Here is a 26,222-nt window from a genome sequence, read left to right as displayed (position 1 = left end):
TTAGCCAGCTAGCTAAAGCTCTGGAAAATTATTAGCTAACGCTACGGAGGCCATAATATTTTTGACTCATGGCTGAAGTTAAGTTTCTCCAGCTCTCCAGGTTGGCAAAAAATGCATCTCAAAATGCATCAGATTGATGCTTTAAAATATGGAATATTTAAAATTTTCTTACAGGGGAGCATGCCCCCGGACCCCCCTAGAGGGGTAATATCCTTCTCAACTTTTGAGTGGGGACTGGGCTAAGCCCCCAATGTATCAAGACCCTAGCAACGCCCCTGGGTGTCACAGGAAATAAATGACTTAGAGATGGGCAATATGGCCAAAATCTTATATCACCGTTTATGTCCTTTAATATCACCCTAACTGTATGTAGCTATATATGTTTACCATACATAGGCTACTCTTTATTCCGGACATGGCCGTAAAACATCAGCTGGTCGGGATTTCTAAAATGTCTGGACACACATGAACAGAATCCGCTGATAACACACACTTTGACACAGAAATTATCCACTATTAATCACATTTTATGCCATGCATTGTAGATCGGTACACAGAAGCCAACTGCATTTTAATGTATCTTCCAAAAACAATGTTGACAGCAAAAAACTTTTCCATAAAGAGGTGATATTTCCGCTATAAAGTGATTTCCTGGGGCATTTTTAAAAACCTTATTAAATAGTAAGCTATATGCGTCATCATGTAGCCTATAGTTCATAAGTTTAACTGATCAATTTCAGTTAAGAAGTCTTGTATCGTTCCTGATCTAGTATTTGCTGTCTGGTAATAGTCTAGTCTTGTCAAGTGTTATCTAGTTTAGGTATTGTCTCTGTTTTGCCCCCTCGTGTTACGGAAGCAGACGGACAACAAGTTAAGTAGTGAAGATAAAGTTGAATTAAACAGCAGAGTATCAGGATAACTCAACGTGCAGAAATGGGTGAGTATCAGAGTTCAGATATGGATAAATCTTGAGTGTAATCCGTGAATGAATAGTAGATGTTTCCTTTGCAGGAACGGCGGGAGGAGATTTCCAGAGTGGATACACACTCCGTTAGAAGAGGCTGACGGCACACACTCACGCACCACTTGGCTGGACTGAATGGCTTACGGCTCGCACACCGCTGAAGAGAAGATCTGGACAGACTGGGATCGGTACACTGGTAAGTAAACACAGGATAGTTTGGTTAGTGACACTCGTAGAGAGAAGCACTATGAGTCCGCTTCGTATGAACGAGTCCGGACAATGAGAGGTGCGTGGTGTGTGCTTCTGAAGCAGAGTGGTTGATGGGGTGCAGGTGTGTCTCGTCAGAACTCAGGTGACTGTGATCGCTGGGGGATTGTGGTGGAAGAACCTGGCCAATCCGTGACAGCTCGTGGGTTTTGTTTTCCCCTGTTTTCTGTTACAATAAACGTTGTGTGTTAGCATTCTGTCTGCTTTTGGGTTCATCCTTCAACAGTTCCCCCCCACACTTTACACACCGTATTCTCCCTTTACAAAAGTTTGCAGTATGTCCCATCCGTTGGCACTTGAAGCATCTCAAAGCTGGAGCTATGAACTCTCGCACCAAGAAGCTAACAAATCCTAGCTTCACTCTTGTGGGCAAATTACTCCCTTCAAACTAAATCATCACGCTCATACGCTCACATCTTTTGTTGTCTTTCCACATCTGCAGTCTTCTAGTAGAGATAACTGTGCCTCCGCTTAGATTTCCTTTAATATCATCCACACTTACATTAAGAGGTACTCCTGATATATTCATGACCTATTTCTGTGCATGATATCGTTCCTCCTGCCAGCGTTTTCATTTTCAGAATTTTTTGTTTTTGCTTTTCATCCTTACATTTAATCATTATTCTTCGCTACAGCTTTCACTACTCCTATCTCTTTCGATAATTTAACAGGATGAGTTTGTTGTTCTGACTGCTTAGGAAAAGTAAGTAGAACCTTGATCTCTCTTTCCTCCTCTTTATCAGCTTCATTTCTCGTTTGTTTTACTTTATTTATTGTTCGTTCACAATCAGATCCATCACCCATGCTACTCTTTTTCTTCCTTTTATTGTATCTTACTTCCTGATAATCCATTTCTTGTTCATTGCCATCGTCCGATGTTTCTCCCCACACTTTCCTCCCTTCCGCCAGCATTTTTTCGTTATGTTAGGTTCTCCTGTGGCGTCAACCACAGACGCGGATTTCATCGGTAGGAAATGACGCTGAAGAAGTCTCATTCCGAACACATCGCGATATTTAGCATCAGTTCACGTGTGCCAGATGTTGGTAAGTAGTCTTAAATACGCTGTCCAAATAATGTTTCTTATATCTTTTCTGTTTGTCGATATTAATCAGATTAGCTCTCTCATGTTCAGTCACTGCATTATATCTGTCATCTCCACTGAGGTTTTGCGTTTCATTGCTTTCTAATCCAAAACACTTTACTAAACTAGGGGGATTAAACACTGTCACGTGACGTGCTATTGGCCTTCAATCAGTGAATCTTATTCATATCAGGTTTAAAGTAGTACAATTAGTTCCAAAGTGGTATTTGTAGTAGAAGCACAGTAAAAACAACACCAAGCTTTTAACACTTAGTTTTACTGTGATGGTGTAGTAAACGGATAGTAACCACAACACTTACCATGATTGATTTTACCTCCGTATTGGTAGTTTTAAAGTAATATTTGTTGTAAATGTATATTAACCACACAATTACCATGCTTTTAATGCCTAATCATTTTAAATCCAAAAATTGTAAGGTAAATCTGTACTTTTCCCTTTAAATAATCCTATATATTATACATAATGATATTTTATTTTCTCTTTTTTCGCCTGAAAAGACCAAAAGGGCCTTTCAGACTTTCTGTCAGCCCATTATTGTTTGAGAAGTAAACAGAGGAGACTGTATTAATATATATTTGACAAAGGCAAATATTTGCAAAGGTATTGGTATTAACCCTTAATCAAACATTGTCAAGCAATCAGTACAAACATAGTCTCAAAGTCTTAATAATTCACAAGATTTAACAAATTTGTACAATACTGTACAATACAAAAGTCCCTTCTTGGAAAGTAGTCGGATGTCTCACACACTGTCAGAAAGTTTATATTAATTGCATTCTTTGAAATTATAACAAATTGTACTGTTCGGTTCTTTAAACATCTCCCCACCGAACGGGGCGTCAGGAGAAGACACGTTGTTGTTTTTTATTTACTCATGATTCATTTTCCACATACATTTCTTGTCTATTCCACCCACTGCCACTTATACCAACGACGGAAATAAGCGCAGTTACAACAGCAGCTCAATATGTGGGAGAGCGCTACTATAGAGAGTGATAATATTGTATTGCAATAGGTAGCACTTCAAAGTCAATAGCAAATCAAAACTAGTTAGCACATTATTTGTAATTGAAAAGGTTTAATGACAAAATATGGTTATGGTTACACTTAAAATAATTACAAAATAGATTTTAACCTATATAATTAATTGTACCCAGCATGTATGTAAAATGTTACCTGAGAGATAGAGAGAGAGAGAGAGAGAGAGAGATAGCAGAGGAGGTAAAGAGAGAGAGTGAGTCCCAAGAGGGACCCAGAGAAACAGAGCGCCAGAGCATAAAAGAGAAAGAGCAACAGTTTCAATCTTCTTTTATCCTTTCCCTGACCATGTGACTAAAACCCAAATGTGAGACATTCAAACTGACCAATCAAATAATTACACTTCCCCCATTGTTCTAAAGGTGTGACAATTCATAGACCCCCAAAGTACAAACATCTTGACCTATGGCCTTGATCACTATCAGCCCCTCTGTGTCTTTGGGAACTCCAAATGGTCCTTGTGGTTGAAAGAAGGGTGGAACACAATAAAGCATGTCTTTGTTCATTTCAAATCTCTTGGATTATTTTCAATCCTACAGACATAAAAAGACAATGAAGTAAATGACAATATTAATAACCACCTACATAATATACCATAAATTCTGAATAATACACAAATATAAATTCCAATATAGCCAGTATTTAATATTATAATCATTATGGAATAATACATAATATATTATGGAATTTAATCAACATTCAATATGATAATATTCTTAGTGTTTAAACAGAATGACTAAACGAATGTGGCGCCGAAGGGATGGGTTTCGTTGCTCTGGACTCAACTATAACTACAGCACCGACTACGCCACCCAGGGAAATAATGGTCCAATAAGGACACAGGTTCGTTCCCACAAGATAGAGCAGAGACGTGAATATATAAAATAACAATACTTTATTAGGACTAAAATCAAAACTCCACACGCACACACACACACAATTCAATACACAAAAGGGTTAATATGGCTTCAAAGTCAAAACTAAAGAAACATAAACAAAATCAATCAGACAATCAAAGATAACATGTCAGATGGCAAGGAGAAATAACAAACCTACCCAATTCCACTTCACCACAAGCACTTCAAACGTACACTAATGTACTCACTTCACCACAAGCACTTCAAACGAACACTAATGTACTCACTTCACCACAAGCACTTCAAACGTACACTAATGTACTCACTTCACCACAAGCACTTCAAACGTACACTAATGTACTCACTTCACCACAAGCACTTCAAACGTACACTAATGTACTCACTTCACCACAAGCACTTCAAACGTACACTAATGTACTCACTTCACCACAAGCACTTCAAACGTACACTAATGTACTCACTTCACCACAAGCACTTCAAACGTACACTAATGTACTCACTTCACCACAAGCACTTCAAACGTACACTAATGTACTCACTTCACCACAAGCACTTCAAACGTACACTAATGTACTCACTTCACCACAAGCACTTCAAACGTACACTAATGTACTCACTTCACCACAAGCACTTCAAACGTACACTAATGTACTCACTTCACCACAAGCACTTCAAACGTACACTAATGTACTCACTTCACCACAAGCACTTCAAACGTACACTAATGTACTCACTTCACTACAAGCACTTCAAACGTACACTAATGTACTCACTTCACCACAAGCACTTCAAACGTACACTAATGTACTCACTTCACCACAAGCACTTCAAACGTACACTAATGTACTCACTTCACCACAAGCACTTCAAACGTACACTAATGTACTCACTTCACCACAAGCACTTCAAACGTACACTAATGTACTCACTTCACCACAAGCACTTCAAACGTACACTAATGTACTCACTTCACCACAAGCACTTTAAACGTACACTAATGTACTCACTTCACCACAAGCACTTCAAACGTACACTAATGTACTCACTTCACCACAAGCACTTCAAACGTACACTAATGTACTCACTTCACCACAAGCACTTCAAACGTACACTAATGTACTCACTTCACCACAAGCACTTCAAACGTACACTAATGTACTCACTTCACCACAAGCACTTCAAACGTACACTAATGTACTCACTTCACCACAAGCACTTCAAACGTACACTAATGTACTCACTTCACCACAAGCACTTCAAACGTACACTAATATACTCACTTCACCACAAGCACTTCAAACGTACACTAATGTACTCACTTCACCACAAGCACTTCAAACGTACACTAATGTACTCACTTCACCACAAGCACTTCAAACGTACACTAATGTACTCACTTCACCACAAGCACTTCAAACGTACACTAATGTACTCACTTCACCACAAGCACTTCAAACGTACACTAATGTACTCACTTCACCACAAGCACTTCAAACGTACACTAATGTACTCACTTCACCACAAGCACTTCAAACGTACACTAATGTACTCACTTCACCACAAGCACTTCAAACGTACACTAATGTACTCACTTCACCACAAGCACTTCAAACGTACACTAATGTACTCACTTCACCACAAGCACTTCAAACGTACACTAATGTACTCACTTCACCACAAGCACTTCAAACGTACACTAATGTACTCACTTCACCACAAGCACTTCAAACGTACACTAATGTACTCACTTCACCACAAGCACTTCAAACGTACACTAATGTACTCACTTCACCACAAGCACTTCAAACGTACACTAATGTACTCACTTCACCACAAGCACTTCAAACGTACACTAATGTACTCACTTCACCACAAGCACTTCAAACGTACACTAATGTACTCACTTCACCACAAGCACTTCAAACGTACACTAATGTACTCACTTCACCACAAGCACTTCAAACGTACACTAATGTACTCACTTCACCACAAGCACTTCAAACGTACACTAATGTACTCACTTCACTACAAGCACTTCAAACGTACACTAATGTACTCACTTCACCACAAGCACTTCAAACGTACACTAATGTACTCACTTCACCACAAGCACTTCAAACGTACACTAATGTACTCACTTCACCACAAGCACTTCAAACGTACACTAATGTACTCACTTCACCACAAGCACTTCAAACGTACACTAATGTACTCACTTCACCACAAGCACTTCAAACGTACACTAATGTACTCACTTCACCACAAGCACTTCAAACGTACACTAATGTACTCACTTCACCACAAGCACTTCAAACGTACACTAATGTACTCACTTCACCACAAGCACTTCAAACGTACACTAATGTACTCACTTCACCACAAGCACTTCAAACGTACACTAATGTACTCACTTCACCACAAGCACTTCAAACGTACACTAATGTACTCACTTCACCACAAGCACTTCAAACGTACACTAATGTACTCACTTCACCACAAGCACTTCAAACGTACACTAATGTACTCACTTCACCACAAGCACTTCAAACGTACACTAATGTACTCACTTCACTACAAGCACACGTGCATTCAAGTGACAGAAAATTCAGAAGAGTCGAATCACTCAGTGAACAAACTAAGGTACCCATTAACTTGGACCTAGAGTGGTCAGCACTCCCTCTTAGCCAGTCCAGCAAAATGAACAAAATCTACATCAAATTGTCACAAATCAATAAACAAGGGAAAAAGAAAAATACAATCAAATTATCATAAATCAACTCAATAAACAAGAAAATACAAAATTGATCAACAAAATACCAAAAAAGCAACAAAATAACAGATACAAGTCACATTACACCTGATCCATGAACAATATACACACACAAAGGACTCACTCCATAAGATCACGCAAACATCAATACTTCTTTCTCACGAGAACACACACACACACACAACTCAAACAACTCGCATCATCTTATGAGTTCATTCACACAACAATCTAACTATACCATACGGGTGCTGTGCTGCTGGATTTCACAGCAGCTTTTGATGTTATTGACCATGACATTTTGCTGTCTAAGCTTAAGTGCTATGGTTTTTCACATCAGTCTGTGTCCTTGATACGCAGCTATCTCTCTGGTAGAAGTCAGCGGGTATTTTTCAATGGGAGCTTTTCTGATTGTAAGCAGTTGTCATGTGGTGTTCCACAGGGCAGTTGTTTGGGTCCATTGTTATTTCCAGTGTTTGTTAATGACATGTCACAAGCTGTTTCAGGAGCAGATGTTGTACTTTATGCAGACGATGCTACAATGTTTTACGCAGCATCTACAATAAATGATTTAAGTTGCACCTTGCAGAATGAACTTAATGCCATTACAAATTGGGTGAAACTTAATAAATTAGCTCTCAATATATCTAAAACTAAATGTATAGTCTTTGGTACTAAATGTATGCTTGGCAAGCCTTGCAACTTAAATCTAATTGTTGACACATCTGTGGTAGAGCAGTCAGACTAAACTATTGGGTGTGAAGCTGGATAGTCAGCTCTCCTGGGCTGATCAGATTGATCACATTGTGTCTAAAATGGCTAGAGGTATTGCTTTTTCCAGGAGATGTTCAGTATATTGTCCACCAGTAGTTATGAAAACAGTTGTCCAGTCTTTAGTTCTGTCACATCTGGGGTACTGCCCAGTAATCTGGTCCAGTGCTGCACAGGGACATCTGACAAAATTACAAATCGTTCAGAATAGAGCCGCAAGAGTAGCACTTGGTTGCTCTTTTCGCTCTAGTGTGGATAAAATGCACACCTGTTTGGGCTGGCTAAAGTTGGAGGACAAACTTAATATAAGTCTTCTCTGTTATATGCACAATGCTCTACTTAAAAACAATTCAAAATCTTTTGTAGATAAATTGGTTTTTAGTGGGTATTGTCCCGGACATGTTACGCGTCAGGTGAGCTCAGGTGTGTTAGTGGTCCCATCTGCAAGGTCCAATGGACTAGGTGCACGGGCGTGACGTGTTTCTATTTCCGCTTTATTGAGTGTACGCTTGTAAACTTCCGGTCCCGGGCCGAGATACAAGAGACGATAGGAAGGATGGCGCTGTTTTACTCAAGATGCCTCCAAGACCTACCGAAGATTACCATCAGCGATGTACAAGCGGCAAGCTCAGCCCCGAGGAGCAAGAGGGAAAAAGGGTTCAAGATGTATATATCTAGTTACATCGACAACTATGAAGGTAAGTTATACAACAGCTAGCTGACTGACTGGAAAGCTAGCTAACGTCAGCTCTAGTTTACATTACTGTCTTACTTTGACAACTTGACAGGCTATTTGATCCAGTGTAGTGTTTTGATGATGTACGATTAATTGTATGCATAACATGAATGATGTCCAATTCCCCACAGTTTCAAACAAAGATTCATCAGGGAGAGTGAGCGTCAGGGCTGCCTGTTACAGGTCGATGAGAAAGAGCGAGAAGCCTCACGACCTCAGAGTAGGGAGTAGAAATAAGAAGTGTTCATCAGTTCAAAGCCTCAATCGGGTTAATGTTCTGTGGTTTTGATGTGGCTAGTGGAGGTAACCAGTGTTTTAGGATAGCTAGCTGATGTGAAAGGGCTAAGTTATATATTTATTTTCGTTTTGCAACCCTGTGTTGAAAATGACAAATTAATTACCTACACCTAGCTTTCATGGAAACCCCAGAAACTGGTTTTGATGGCTGCGGTTCTTTACTGTATGTTCAATGTTCACTGTTTTTCTAACACTATATGAAAGTGAGTAAATTGAGACTGGTGATAAAGGCTTATCTATTTGGATGTCCTTAAATTACAGTTTTGTATATGAAGTCATTGATAACCTGACATTATTTAGCCTATTCCCTATACCTACTACTTACCTGATCAGCCTGTTCTCATCTTTCTCATTTTTTGTGTTGTTTTGAAGTGTCCTAAATGTGAAATGACAGACATTTTGTTTTAATGTGTAGATTGTCTTTGAGGACTGCTCACCAGTGGACATTTCATTGGCAGAGTGTTCCTGTGTAGCTTTGTTCCAGACCGCACACTACTCCACACTGAACCTGGCTGCTGTACCCCTGTCCTGAGCGGCACTGAAACAGAGCAGCGCTGGCACAAGCCAAGAACCATGGTAAGTATGTGTTCACAACCACATGAAAAAATACTATAGTAAATTGTATTATACTGTATATATATTATAGTTTTTTTCAACACTTTGTTAATGAATGCTACAGCATACTGTAGTGTTAGCTATCAGGGGCGGAGTGGGACCAAAAAATCTACCGGGACATTTCGTAGACCACCGGCCCTCGTCGCCGGCAGGGCCGAATTAAGAGTTCAGAGGCCCCTGGGCACAATGTCTTGTAGGCCCCCTCTTAGTCAGGCAGGCCAAATGTATATTATGTCCAAGGACATTTTTATATGGCATTTACAGTTTTAATGACTTAAAAGGAACTTTGTTGTACTATACTGGAGTAAAGTTCATAAATGGTTGTTCTTTCACATAGGATTTTGTAAAACTATGTTGGGTGGACCTCTGTGCCTCTAGGGGGGTTCGGGGGCATGCTCCCCCGCCAGGAAATGTTGTACATTTTAAGGTTAAATGCATCAATCTGGTGCTCTTTGAGAGATCAAAATTAAGAGCTTCAACCCATGAACTGCTCGTTGAACAAAGAAAAAGCATTGATTTGTACCTGGACATTAAAGCATCTTTTTAGTTATGAGAGTCTCAGTCTACATTACATTATCAATGGTGTTTTAGGATGCCAAACAATTATTATAATAATGTAATAATGATTTATATAATTATTCCTATGACGTAAAATCCATATAGCCTATAAATGTACTGTATAAATGAAAATGAATATTTCCAAAGTATATTTTAGCCTACATTACACTATAGATAGGAAAATTAAAATACTTTTGTCCTAATTTCTTCACTTGCAAGAAATAAACCCTTGAGCTTTTATTTAGGAGAAAACACCAGATCACCATGCTGATCGCGTGAGCAAAGAGCGCACTTTTCTTTCAATCACGCAGCACTTGCAGAATGACTATTCTTAAAGTCTTGTGCTGTTTTATAAAGGCACAAAGCCATATCATGGTTTCGATTTTAGTTCGTTGTCAAAATATAACCCTAGAGACCTTCATGGTATAGGCGGTACAGTTTACATCTCATATGTGTTGGGAAGAGAGAGTTCGGCAAAAGGCGGGTTCGAACTCGGGTCGAACGCGTCAAAAGCTCCTTTCAAGCATTACACACTCTACCACCCACGCCACTGTAGCTATTTCACAACTGGCGTCTTTTTGCTAAGAAGACAGGCACTTAGTGCAAATACGCTCCGTTATCGAAAATGTAAAAAAAAACTGGGTTTTTTTTCCCTTGCTTGGGCCTCAAGTGCGCATGGCTATAACACTTAACATGGTATAACTATTATCAGACCGGCCCTCGCGGGCCTCGAAACACTACCGGCCCACCGGGAAAACTCCCGACTCTCCCGATTGCCACTCCGCCCCTGTTAGCTATAGGCCCTGTCCACACGGACACGGGTATTTTTATAACCGTGACTTTTTTTACGCGGTTCGGCCGTTCGTCCACACGAAAACGCACTGAAACCGAACATTTTTGAAAACCCCGGTTACAGTGTTGTCGTGTAGACAGTGAAACCGGGGTTTTTGCCTTGCGACGTCAGAGTGTGCGCCGTTATCAGCTGTGTTTGACATCAGATTTGCGCTTCTGATTGGCCAACGTGGCTTTAGGGTTAAGGTTTATATCACCGCCTGCTGGCGTGGCATGCTCTTGACCGCGCTTGATTGCGTGTTTTTACGTTTTCATGTAGACGGAGACCGAGCATGTGTGGACGGGATTTTTTTTAAAAACGCTGTAGGAAAAACTCCGGTTATAAAAATACCCGTGTCCGTGTGGACATGGCCATAGTGAACTAATAAACTAATAAATACTGTAGTATACTTTAGTTTTTACTACAGGAAACTGTAATGTATTGTAGTATAATATACCCTATAGTTGTAGAAAACTTAGTACAGTAAAAAAAAAACTTAGTACAGTATCGGGTAAAGTAATTTTGTTATATTACCACAACAAATTAATTCAATTACTTTACTATAGTAGTTTTTCATGTGTGAAGAGCTCATCTAGTATGTTGCATCAACAACCATTTAAATTAATTTGATAATTATTTGTGTACTTAATAGGGTGTGAAACCAGGCAGAGTGAGTGACATGGTGTTCATTTCCACTAAGCCGAAGCAGTTCACGATTGCTGACGGTGTAAGGTAATATCTAGCGTCCTATGTAATTGTACAGCCTACTATACAATATAACTTTGTGATTGTTGTTTGAGTGTAAAATTGTTATTAAAGTTCTAATTGTGAAATTAAATTATTCGCAGGAGTACAAGTTACAAGGCAGTGCGAGGGGAGCTGCCAGATCCAGATGTCCTCAAAGTTGATGAGGTGTACAAAGACTTCTTGCCAGACATTGCTCCACTCATCACCACCATGGCGATAAATGCGGACGTCCCACTGGTTGACTCTGCTTTTGGTAAAGTCCAGGAAGGTAGTCCCCTGTCCTACCAGCATCCATTACCAGTGAGCCGGGTTGTAGTACGCCACCCAGATGCCCCTCCACCACCACCTTTACCTGTTGATGGCTATAGGCTGGAGCCTACCAGCTGTCAGTTTGTCTGCAGTCACCAACAACACCTCCATCTACAGTCACTTGTCACTACAGTAGACATGGCAAGGAAAATAGAAGTTGCCACCAGGGAGCAGAGCAACACTGTGGAGTGGCACCGTGTCAGGAGGCCAAGAATAACTTCTTCCCGATTCAGGGAAATATGCCATGTCAGAGGTCAGGGTTCTGCTGAAAACTTGGCACAAAGAATAAAAAAGGGATTCAAACAGCTGCAATGAAGAGGGGACTGGCACTGGAACCGGTTGCCATCCAGGAGTACTGCAGAGTAAAAAACACAAATTACTGGCCTTGTGGGTTCATCATCCACCCAGACGCCCCCTGGTTAGGGTCATCTCCTGACGGTCTGGTGTTTGACCCAACTGAGAGCCCACCCTTCGGACTGCTGGAAATTAAATGCCCCAACGCAAAGAGCTATGTGGACTGTAGCTACTTGAAAATGCAGAGTGGCACATTGAAACTAAAGCAGACTCACAGCTACTACTGGCAGGTGCAAGGCCAGCTTCTACTTTCAGGGATGGAGTGGTGTGATTTTGTTGTTTTTACAGAGGAGGATATTCTCATGCAAAGCATCTACAGAGACTGCGAGGTGGCTAAAACCATCAGGGAGAAGGGGGATTATTTTTATTTGTACTTTTACATGGTAGTTTGAACGGGGTTCTCTGCCACTTTTTTGCATTTAGAGTTGCCTTTGATATGCACTACATTTTTTCTTTGAACAACCACTATACTAACTGCATCATTATTTATACTATAATTTATTAAGGATCACTGCTGTTATGTATAATAATAAATATTACCTTAAATGTGCTTTTATGTGTGGTCTCCTCTTAATGCTATCATGCTGTGAGCCAGGTGTGTAAAACAATGCAGAACTCTAAACTTTCTTTAGTCATAAAGTGTAACTGCTAGGGCTGTGAATCTTTGGGTAGGCAGCGAATCGATTCAAGAACAATTTTTGCAAATTCAGAAAGATTCTATTTAATGCGATTCACATTAAAATTCGATGCGATTTGATTAATTCGATTCGATTCTTAATTTTTTATATGCATTCATAGGATTATTTAAATGCTTCCCCCAATGGGTCTTAGTCAGGGTGTGAATTATACAGCTGCCTTCGGGGGTCAGAGAGTGGGAACAAAAAAACAAAAAAAAAACAACGACATTTTGTCTAATTGTTAACGTTAGTCCATGTTAGTTTTTAATGAATCTATTATTATAAAAAATATTTCCAAAGCCTATAAATTAGCATTTGTAAAAATGTAAACCAAGATTTAAAAAGGCTTTAAAAGTATAGTTAGTTCATCATGCTAACTATTTTGTAGGAATGGATATACAACCTTAAAGTGTTCCTGGTACATTAAACATCCTCCATTGTGAGACTAAAAATACCATGAACTTTCCCAACTAAACCTTAACTAACGTTTCCTCATGGAATAGCTACTCTTGTTTCTCTTTATCAGACTGAACATTGTCCTTGTGATTCTGAAAGAAAACGCGCCGGCTGTCTACTTGTGCTATATTAACGATTACGAATGCAACTTTAATGCGCATCTGATTGATGGATAAACCACGCGCTCTTATTTCAGTGTAATTAATGTTGTAGTTATTTCATCAGTTCAGTTTAACGACATTAAGTTACATTTCATTCATCATTCATGATTAATCGGAAGCGTGTGCATTTTAGACACCTATTATACGTTTTCTCTTTCCATGTAATGAATGCGCACCCTTGAATAAGTGGGGTTTTACTTTAACTGCTCAGGACGGGTATGACCCATTTCCGTAAAACTTCAGTATATTATCTTAAAGAAAATAACGGTGACGTTTCCACGCAACGAACGCGTTGTTTCATAGCAGTGACCGCCCAATGATATGGCAGCTTTATCAATGGCTTGCTTTCTCGATAGAGAGCTGTCATCTGCTCATGTGAACACCAATGGCTGTCCTGAGGAGAGCTCAAACACGGACTGCTCAAAAATCTGCAGATGAGAGCTATGGGACCGAGCGCGAGCGAAATCCAGTGAAAGATGGTAAGAGTGCAGCGAGTGTGTGAGAGCTGTGAGGAGGCGCATGTAGTCATTTAATGTTTATATGTTTTAAAGCACTGAATCGATATAGAATCGCAAATTATTCGATTCTTAGCATTTTAAATCGAATATTGACCGAAATAAACGATTCACGATTCGAAATACACGTTTCAAGATCGATGCATATGCATCGTCAGGATTTGTAATCGATGCATCGAGAAAACGAATGAATCGTTACACCCCTAGTAACTGCCCATCTCATCACACGTTGTGAAGGAGGGGGTTTAAAGAGTTCATATACATATTACAGGTATACAGTATTTATTTTTAAATAATGTAAAAGCTATGTCAACAAAAGGCTGTTTAATGAATCAATTCTGGTAAGTAAATGTTTAACAAAACTATAAAACATTCATTAGAAATTTTACAAGAAACTATTAGAATTAGAATACAATCATTAGAAAACTATTAATAAGAAAAAAGTGAGTTATTCATCGTCGAGTCGCCCATGCCTTTACCAGTGGTCCGTACTGGTAGTTGACCAGGAAGCAAGCCACATTGAATAACTCCTCAATGCTTCCACATACAGAAAGTGGTATTTCTCTGTCAAAAAGTTTGTTCTCTTTCACCCTTCTGATGCACCTCTCCACATGGACCCTCAGACGTGCAATGGATTGAGTCTGCATGACATTCTCTCGACTCATTTGGGTGTTTCTTGAGAGAAAGGCAGGCCGGTAAACTTTGCACGGAGCCAGATTGTCCACAAGGAATCCTTTGTCAACCATTATTGCCATGTCTGGTGTGAGTAGGTTTGCGATGCCAGACAGCTTGAAGATCTCACGGTCACTCATGGATCCTGCATACAGACCAGACACGAATGTAATGGCACCATGGGGCGCCATACCGATCATGGCCTTGAATGTAGCATGTGACTTGTATGTAGAAAACACCTCACTCTGCAACAGGAGAGAGGATGGAGTCTGGCAGAATATTTCAGTGCAGTCAAGCACCACTTGTGTGTCAGGGAAAGCTGAAAACTCTGGTGGAAGGTGAGCTCTGACAGTTTCACGTGGGATCCACAGACGTTGGCTTCCAAGGAGGTTGTATAGGAAGTGTGTCCAGGTGGCAATAATCCTGCTGGCTGTGGTGCGGTGAATGTCAAACCGTTCTGCGAGATCCCTGAGAGGCAGGCCCACTGACAGATGCATGAGGAACAGCAGCAGCTCATCTGTGGGTTGAAGTTTCTGAAAAAAAAAAAAAAAAAAAAGTGTTAGGCCTAGATACTGTTATACACAGTGGTGGAATGTAACTCGGTACATTTACTTAAGTACAATTTCATGGTTAACAGTATTTTTACATTGTGGTATTATACCTCAGTGGGAAGTCTGTGTGAAGGAAAAAGTGTGGGAAGGAAAAAGTGTGGCAAAAAATGCTGCACAACGAGAAGAGGTGACCGGACCCTGAGGAAGATTGTGGAGAAGGACCGATTCCAGACCTTGGGGGACCTGCGGAAGCAGTGGACTGAGTCTGGAGTAGAAACATCCAGAGCCACCGTGCACAGGCGTGTGCAGGACATGGGCTACAGGTGCCGCATTCCCCAGGTCAAGCCACTTTTGAACCAGAAACAGCGGCAGAAGCGCCTGACCTGGGCTACAGAGAAGCAGCACTGGACTGTTGCTCAGTTTTGCATGTCATTCGGAAATCAAGGTGCCAGAGTCTGGAGGAAGACTGGGGGGAAGGAAATGCCCAAACGCCTGAAGTCCAGTGTCAAGTACCCACAGTCAGTGATGGTCTGGGGTGCCATGTCAGCTGCTGGTGTTGGTGCACTGTGTTTTATCAAGGGCAGGGTCAATGCAGCTAGCTATCAGGAGATTTTGGAGCACTTCATGCTTCCATCTGCTGAAAAGCTTTATGGAGATGAAGATTTCATTTTTCAGCACGACCTGGCACCTGCTCACAGTGCCAAAACCACTGGTAAATGGTTTACTGACCATGGTAGTACTGTGCTCAATTGGCCTGCCAACTCTCCTGACCTAAACCCCATAGAGAATCTGTGGGATATTGTGAAGAGAAAGTTGAGAGACGCAAGACCCAACACTCTGGATGAGCTTAAGGCCGCTATCGAAGCATCCTGGGCCTCCATAACACCTCAGCAGTGCCACAGGCTGATCGCCTCCATGCCACGCCGCATTGAAGCAGTCATTTCTGCAAAAGGATTCCCGACCAAGTATTGACTATTGAGTGCATAACTGAACATAATTATTTGAAGGTTGACTTTTTTTTTTGTATTAAAAACACTTCTTTTATTGGGCGGATGAAATATGCTAATTTTTTGAGACAGGAATTTTGGGTTTTCATGAGCTGTATGCCAAAATCATCAGTATTAAAACAATAAAAGACCTGAAATATTTCAGTTGGTGTGCAATGAATCTAAAATATATGAAAGTTAAATTTTTATCATTACATTATGGAAAATAATGAACTTTATCACAATATGCTAATTTTTTTGAGAAGGACCTGTATATCAGCCAGTGTGAGAAGGTGAACCAGGCGTAGACAGTCTCTCTGTTTTTGGTGTTCTTAAAAGCGCCGAATACTCTGCGGATAACAGATATAAACGTATGGAAGCTTGTTTACTATACAGAATAAAAAAGTTTTTTTTTTTTTATCTCACAATTCTGACTTTTTATCTTAGAATTGTGTGATATAAAGTTGCAATTGTGAGTTATAAAGTCAGAATTGTGAGATATAAACTGACAAAATTGCCTTTTTTCTCAAAATTGCACGTTTATATCTCGAAATTCTGACTTTATAACAATTTATAAGCAATTTGTCTGACAAGCAATTGCAAGCTTATATCTCATAAATTAAGTTTATATCTCATAATTCTAAGATTTCAGAATTGCAATATTAACTCGCAAATCCATGTGATAAAGCCAGAATTGCATGATATAAAGTCGCAATTGTGAGAAAAAAAGTCAGAATTGCAATTTTGAGATTTATATCTCGCAATTTTGACCTTTTTATTCTCACAATTGCAAGTTTACATCTCACAATTATGACTTTTTGTGAATTGTGTGATATAAAGTTGTAATTGTGAGTTATAAAGTCAGAATTGTGAGATATAAACTGACAAAATTGCTTTTTTTTCTCAAAATTGCACGTTTATATCTCGAAATTATGACTTTATAACAATTTATAAGCAATTTGTCTGACAAGCAATTGCAAGCTTATATCTCATAAATTAAGTTTATATCTCATAAATCTAAGATGTCAGAATTGCGATATATTAACTCGCAAATGCGTGTGATAAAGCCAGAATTGCATGATATAAAGTCGCAATTGTGAGAAAAAAAGTCAGAATTGCAATTGCGAATCTCAATTTTCAGATTTATATCTCGCAATTTTGAAATCAAAAAGTCGCAATTATCTTTTAAAATGTATTTATTCTGTGGCAGAAACAAGCTTCTGTATAAATGCAACAATCAAAAACAAAACATTTAGAATAAATAAAGCCCATTTCTCAAATACAGTGGCAATCTCCTCTAACAATCCTTACAAAAAGTAGATTTTTAAACAGAATTTATTGAAGGTATTTTATTTGCAGCCTTCATTTCAGCTCAACACATGCAGTCTGCAAAGCAGCTTAAACTAGTGAGGGGAAATACTTATCTACAAAATAAAATATTTGAACTCAAAGTAGATGTGTAATAAGCAAGATTGTAGTATGTTATTATTAATAAACAAACACCAACTGGGCGATCAGATCGCAAAGCTGAGGTCACTGGATGCTTCGCATTTTCTTTCTTCTCATGTTATAAAAACACTTCAAAACGACTTATTTTTAATGTAAGGATAGCATACAGTCAACGTACCGTCAAAATCATCTGTGCAAAATAAACCCTGTGATAAAACCTTTCTACTTCACACCAGGTTTATTAATGACTGTCTGACTATACATTATCTCGTACTGTTTTTTTCCTGAAGAAGTGAAGGAGTAACTGTGGATTTCATTGTGTTTTCATTTATGTGCATGCATTTCCTTTCAGTTTAGTTTCTGTCTCCTTAGAGTACGTTTACAGGAATGACAACGATGTGCTTAAAACGGAGAAGGTTTTCCTTTGAGTTTTTCCGCGCACAGACGACACCATTGCCAAAACGAAACCCGTTCACACGGATCCGTAAAAGCGCTGTATTCTGCTGCCAGGCCAGGAGATGGCGACGAAACACTGTAGACTGAACACGTGATACACATGTGCATGACGTCATCGTATTTAGTGATTCGCTTTTTTGTCATTTGCAAAAACTTGCACTTTGAAACCCGTTTTCAAAAGTTTGTGTTTTCAGGCACCCAAACCGCAGTTTTCGTGTAAACGAACGGCCAAAACATATACAAAGTTTTTTGTTGAAAATGGTGTTGTGTAAACATCCCCGCCTTAGTTACTGCTTCCTCCTTGTTTGTTACCGTGGTTACGGATTAGTGCCACCTGTGTGTCTAGTTTGGTTCTCTGAGTATATCCTACACTCCCTAGCTGTGTCCCCATGTGAAGGCTGCAGACTTCGAAGGACGCACCATGTAGCCTTCGTGGGATTTCCTAATTGCGTAACCAGGTGTTCCCTATTACCGCTCCTGGCGGCTCGAAGAGCTATATTCATTTCTTGGATTACTGCTAAACATTACTAGAGGGAAATTCACTACAGATTCTTGGCTTGAACAGAAGTCAGACTACAAAGAGACGCATAATTAACAGATATCATCTCAGCAGTCTGTCTCATGCCTTTAAACATAATAATGCGTTATACTACCATAAGACACTTTTTGAAAAATTAATATAGTTTTTTTTTTTACAATGACAGAATGTTAACTGTTGAGTTAACCAAATGCCAAAATTTGCAAAGCATGATACACATCATCCTACAGAGTTAAGTCATGTAAATATACATACACAAGTTTGTTTAAATACTTTCTAACCAAAGTGTAGAGGAGTGAATCTCACAAGAACTTGCCTAGGACAACCAATACCCCAAAATTAAAAGGACAAAGAAAAATCATTTGCATGAAGAAAATGAAGCCAATTTTAGGATAATCCATCCATCCATTCATATTGACATTATTTTCATGTCCAACAATGACATTTTTATAAGTGTCTTTAATGTACCAAGATTTAAATGAATCATTTGATATAGTGCACTTATTGTGTACATACATGTTTTTCAATGTACTTATGTTTAAAAGCTGTAATTGCATCTATAATAACACTCATGACCTTTCCTTACATCTTAAACCCTTAAACCGACCCATACCCGCACATCTGTCCCTAACCTTACCCGCATTAGCTCAATAACAGCACAAGTGTTTTAAAAATATTATTATTATTATTACCTAAGAATTATTGGTAACACTTTATTTTACGACCCGCAAACAACTGCGTAAGTACACCGAAATTACTGTGTACGTTTCTGTAATTATAGTGTACTTCCGTGTAGGTATAAGGGAACAATATTTTAAGTTTTGGGTAATAAAGGGGTAACAAGCAGATATACAACCTGTAAATAACTTCGTAAGTAAATCGAAATTACGGTGTACGTTTCTGTAATTATAGTGTACTTCCGTGTAGGTATAAGGGAACAATATGTTAAGTTTTGGGTAGGCTAATAAAGGGGTAACAAGCAGATGTACAAGCAAATTATTTATAATGTAATTATTTTAAAACTAACAGGTACCTATTATGTTAATATATTCCCGGCAAAAATTGTACGTCTGTTGTATATAAAAGTTATCATCACATTTCTGGCAAGATATGTTCTTGTGCAATTTTACAGGGTAATTTTGACATCTGTGGGTTGAAAATGAAACGTGTATGGCTGTATGTAAGCACAATATGATAAAAACATAATTTATTGGCTTTTCTCACTAGATTAATTAATGTTAAATCAACCCACAGATGCCAAAATTAAATGTAAAATTGCACAAGAACATATTTTGCCAGAAATGTGATGATAACTTTTATATACAACAGACGTAGCTCACAATTTTTGCCTGGAATATATTAACATAATAGGTACCTGTTAAAATAATTACATTATAAATAATTTGCTTGCATAGCTTGTTACCCCTTTATTACCTTATACCTACACGGAGGTACACTATATTTACAGAAACGTACACCGTAATTTCAGTTTACTTACGAAGTTATTTGCAGGTTGTATACTATCTGCTTGTTACCCCTTTATTACCCCAAACTTAACATATTGTTCCCCTATACCTACACGGAAGTACGCTATAATTACAGAAATGTACACCGTAATTTCGGTTTACTTACGCAGTTGTTTGCGGGTCGTAAAATAAAGCGTTACCGAATTATTCATATCATTATTTTGTTGATGTAAGTACATATTAAATACACCTAATATAACGTGTGACCCAAACGATACATATATTACTCATTAACGTGTGCCTTTTATATGCTGATTTAAAAAAATGTGGATCACAGTTGAGAATCACAATAAACCCTCTCAAAAAGTCATTAAATGGTATTATTGTAGGGGCCTACTAAATATGGTTAAATGAAAAGACAATTTCTTGGCTTGTGGTATCTTAATGGGAAAAACTACACCTTCCATGAAGCTTTGCTCTTTGTGAATTCCAGTGTTATGATAACTTGGCCAATGTGATTTTAGTTTGTTTTGATTGATGTAAACTGAGCCAATTAGAGATCACTTGAAGGGGCGGGAGAAAAAGAGTGAGTCGGGGAGGAAAAGAAAAAAAACGCACGTGCGAGGGAGAAGCGGCTGTGTATCGATGGGTGGTAAAACTTTCAGTTGAATTCGGAGAGAATTAAAATTTGTAGACTAAGGGTGTATTCACACCAGGAAAGTCCGATAGTTCACTTGCTCTGGTCCGGACCAAATAATAATTTTTTTTTTTTTTTTTGGTACGGTTCGCTTTCACACTGCTCTTTTTGCAAGTGAACCAAAATGTGTAAACAAAACCACAAGTGTGCTAAGGTCGTCCATTCATTGGACAAGGATTCTCAAGTAGGGAAATCAGGAAGTGCAAAAAAGGCTCAGCATGGAGATATTTCGTACTGCAATATTTGTTATTTTACTAATTTTGTGTTATAATCTGTACAAACGCAATATGAAGAAACTGCGCAGAAGACGGATAAGGTATAAAGTTTTGATTCATAGAGAGGGGCTATGTTCACACATTCAAATAATGAGATTCTTATTGTATATACTGCTTACAAGTGCTGTCAATGTTAACGCTTGCGATTTAAGTTTGTCCAGTTTAACGCAGCATCATCCTTGTAACTAAACTGCAAAAGCTTTTTTTTGCATCTATGCGCGATTAGACTAAAGAGAACGCTCTGTATGTGAATGTCCTGATGCACACACTCATTCATTCATTCCATTCCAATGACGCACACACACACGGCGCGCAGAAAGACGCGCAACAGTATCGTGTGGCCAGACAGCGCGCCGGAATGGAATTCTCTTTCGCACTTGAACAACAATAACACAAACCATTATGCCAAAATCTCCGACTACGGAAGCCTTTTAACTCAAAGGCGCAGTGCTTTCTTGCAATTGGGTCGGTTCATGTTCACACCGTAAACGAACCGTACCAGAGTTCGTTTGGAACCGTACCGAGATCACCTCTTCAGCTGGGTCTCGGTTCGGTTGTTTGGTCCGCACCCGAGTTCGATTGCTGTATTCACACCTGCCCAAAAGGTCCGCACCAAGAGGGGAAACGAACTAGAGTTCGATTCAATCGAACCAAACAAGGCAGGTGTGAATACACCCTTAAGTACACACTTATAGGCTATATAAATATTATCTTGCAGTTAATTTATGTATAGTAGCAGGCTGCAGTCTTTAGCCTCCTTGTTAGAGCGCCTGACTCTCACGCCGGAGACCCGGGTTCGAGGCCCGCACAGAGCGGGGCGAGTAGGACCCGGGTGGAGGGGTTACGTGATAACATTGTACGTTGTTGCGCAGCCGTGTTCTTGAGCGAGCGTCACACACACTCTTACCTCTTCATGATGTTGAGGACACTGATGGGCAGGTAACAGAGCGCGAACACAAACAGCACCACCATCACCAGTCGTGTTTCCACTGTCACTTCCGGGGCTTGATCGGGGCTTACTCGGGGCCAACGGCCAGGATTTCTGGCCCGTCGAATACCTTGGGCCAAAGCGGGCCAGCTCGGGCTAGAGGCGTGCTCAAGGTAAAAGGCGGAGTTTATCGGTGTTATGGAACGTTATGATCTGAAGCAAGACGCACATTTCACTTTTTTATATCGCGCAAAATCTTCTGGGCATTTGGGCAGAAGAAAGGGTACAACGTCAATTTGACGGCGTGTGAAGAAACGAGGACGTTATAAAATACATCGATGCTGAACTTTCTAACCTAAGCATGCAGCGAGCAACGCTTCAAGTTCAGGAAAAAATAAAAAAGTTACGGGCGCAGTATTGTTCAAGGCGATTAAAACGCAAAATGGACAAAGCGGAGCCCAGAGAAGGAACTTTCCACGGATCAACTTGATGGACGTGTGCTGGGTCACCGTCCCTCTGTTAGTGTCGACTCGCGAGACAATCGGGACACTATTGCAGCCACAGTCGGTGAGTTAATATACATGCTATCTTTCTAACTTAAAAAATAAATAAATTCATAATATCCGCTGAAATGGGTTGGGTTGTATGTATGACGTTTGATCCAGAAAGGCGTGTTAGGGGCGGGGTTTAGGGCAGTGCTGCGGGGCTACGGCCCGGCAGTGGAAACGCAAGCCCGGTGCTTAAGGCCCGAGGCCACTGGCTCAGCTCGGCTCGCTGTTAGCCCTGGCCCGGCCCTAGCCCGGCAGTGGAAACACGGCTATTAATGAACATTGCGATCAAATGTGACCTGAACTTCTGTTCTGCCTGTCAAAAGATTTGGCTCGCAGTCCTGCAGTGTGACATCTCCTATCATGACTGTCAAATCGTCTTTGTTTTTCAAGACAAGCCATGACCTAGATGAACATTTGAGATTTGTTTGTAGCCAGCATTTCAATCCCGCGTGAAAAGCAGCTCACCGTCACCGAAGACGTGTCTGACATCTGAGATCTTCCAGTGTGACTTACAGCGATGATCATGTTCGTACAGTCTGTTCATCGTATGGACTATAATAAATCGGATAGTGTGATAATCGCTAAAAGGAGTAGTTCACTTTTGAAAAAACTTTTGCTGATAATTTACTCACCCCCATGTCATCCAAGATGTCCATGTCTTTCTTTCTTCAGTCGAAAAGAAATTAAGGTTTTTGATGAAAACATTCCAGGATTTTTCTCCATATAATGGACTTCAATGGGGTCCAAACGGTTCAAGGTCCAAAAGACAGTTTCAGTGCAAACTGTTCAAAGGGTTTTAAACGATTCCAGACGATGAATAAGGGTCTTATCAAGCGAAACGATCGCTCATTTAATAAATAAATTACAAAGTTTAAGTTTTATAAGCTCAAATGCTCGCCTTGCTCTGTTCTGTGATGCGCGTTTGTGACTCTCCTGTTCGAACTCGTTCATCAAAATGAACAAATCTTATCGTTTAAAGCCCTTTGAACAGTTTGCACTGAAACTGTCTTTTGGACCTTGAACCGTTTGGACCCCATTGAAGTCCATTATATGGAGAAAAATCCTGGAATGTTTTCATCAAAAACTACTCCTTTAAGTCATGAAAACGTTATTTCTGAGTGTTCTCTGAACGGTCAAAATTGCCAGTGTTATGGAAACGTTTAATTTTATTTCGTAAACATTATAGAAATGTTACTTATAATTTTCTGAACACCTGAAACATTTGATAAACATCCAGTATCAGAAAAAAAAAAATGTTTTTCAATGAATAATGTTTTTGTGCTAAAGTTTTGAGAACATTATGAAAGGCCAGATATTTTATTAACGTCACTGGAAGAACGTTTGTTCATAACTTTGAGAAACCTTGACAGAACGTTATAGTTGGGGGCCTTAAGCACATTTTCGCGCAAATTCATCTAAAAGCGCCAAATTTGGCACAGATGTAGCTCACATCATACTGAAATGATTTAGCTAGGGCGCCGGAGCCTGCGACCCTCGGGGCCAAGATGGCGGCCAAATCCAATATGGCCGCTGCCCGAAAAGGGTTCCGGCTATAACTTTAAAACCACATGAGTTACAAATACAAACTTGATATTTTTTTTTCAGCTTAATTGATCATGGGAAACACATAGGAATGTTTATATTTATGACACAGTATATCTGGACCCCTTGATCCTCCAATTCCAATATGGCCGCTGTCCAAAAAAGCATTTTGGGCTGTAGTATGGCTATGGGGCCTTACAGTAGATGGGACAATGTTTGCGCAAATTCATCTACAAGCACCAAATTTGGCACAGATGTAGCTCACATCATACTGAAATGATTTAGCTAGGGCGCCGGAGCCAGCGACCCTCGGGGCCAAGATGGCGGTCAAATCCAATATGGCCACTAACCGAAAGGGTTCCGGCTATAACTTTTGAACCACATGAGTTACAAATACAAACTTGATATGTTTTTCAGCTTAATTGATCATGGGAAACACATAGGAATGTTTATATTTATGACCCAGTATATCTGGACCCCTTGATCCTCCAATTCCAATATGGCCGCTGTCCAAAAAAGTATTTTGGGCTGTAGTATGGCTATGGACTTTACAGTAGATGGGACATTGTTTGCGCACATTCATCTACAAGCACCAAATTTGGCACAGATGTAGCTGAGGGCATACTGAAATGATTTAGCCAGGGCGCCTGAGCCAATGGTCCCTGAGACCAAGATGGCAGCCAAATCCAATATGCCCACCGCCTGAAAGGGATTCGGCTATAGCTTTTGAGCCAGATGAGATACAAATACAAACTTGATCTCTATTTTACCTTTTTTGACCATGGGAAACCCATAGGAATACTTACATTTATGATTGGGTATATCAAGAAGACTGGTAAGACTGAAGCCAATTTGAGGGAAATTCCCTAAATTCAATTTGGCAGCTGTCCGAAAAAGCGTTTTGGCTACAAATTTTGAACCAAATGCGCTACAAATGAGGATGTGATGTCTATTTTATGTTTATTGACCACAGGAAGTCCATTGGCATATTTATATTTATGCTTGTGTAAGTCTGGAACCTGTATTCTTTTCAAGACTGTGGTTGAAAATCCTTTTTTTTTATCACAACTTTGAAGGTTATTCTCAGTGTTGATTCATTTCCTTTTAAATGTGAAATGCTTTTCAGTGTACCACAGGTGAATACATTTCAAAGTGTAATCATAAGAAAGAATAAGACAATTATTATTGCAAGGCAATATTTATATTATCTCAAATTGATAAAAGAATGATATAATAATATAGTCAATTTGTCTAAAACTCTTAAAGGTTTGCTTGGCATAACAAAAAAACAGCAATAACATAAAAAAACAACAGTGAATTCTCATGGTCTCTCACATGAATTATCATTATCACTCACAATCACCCGATCTCTCATCATTTCCACCATCATTGTTTGTACAAGCACCCTCACATGCACATATAGAAGTGCAACGAACTCCGGCTTTACAGCACTTGCAGTGCCCTCTACATTCTGTCTTGCAGCCACAGTGGAGGAGAATGGTGCAGGCTTTACTGGCGTCTCCGAGATAAGTCCTTTAACGTTCCCAAGTCTTGCTTGTAGAGTCCCGATACCATCCCCATGCATTGAACTCTGGGATATCTTGCTGGACAGCGGTTGCCTGATTCCAGTAGAAGCTGGCCTGCAGCAATGCTCTTTTGATGTTCTGAATCAGTGCAGCTTGGGTAGGAGGCAGGTTCTCGAGAGACTTGGTACCATTCGAGAAAAGGTGATGTCTAGCTTCATCCACACGGCTGGAACCACAGCTCTTGCTGTAAATGATGACTACCATACGCTCCAGTCTTGGACATGGACATCATTGTTGATCTGTTCAGGCTCCAAGATGAGGGTAACCAGGGATTCTGTGAGATCTGGTGTTGCCTGCCAAGCTGCTCATGCACTCTTTTTCCCATAGCCCAGGAAGGCTGAGGTTGTGTCACAGCCTGTTAAAGCGTGGAAGAGTGGTAAGGCCAGTGACTTCTGGGGAGCAAGATCCTTGCTGATTTCATGAGCAGGAATGTCCCTATAGTTTCTTCCACCTGCAAAGGCGATCCAGAGCTCTGTGAG

This window comes from Rhinichthys klamathensis, unplaced genomic scaffold (genome assembly GCF_029890125.1).
Source record: "Rhinichthys klamathensis goyatoka isolate OS25496 unplaced genomic scaffold, OSU_Roscu_1.1 h1tg000155l_1, whole genome shotgun sequence".
Lineage (NCBI taxonomy): Eukaryota > Metazoa > Chordata > Actinopteri > Cypriniformes > Leuciscidae > Rhinichthys > Rhinichthys klamathensis.
Note: the sequence above shows the minus strand (reverse complement) of the source record.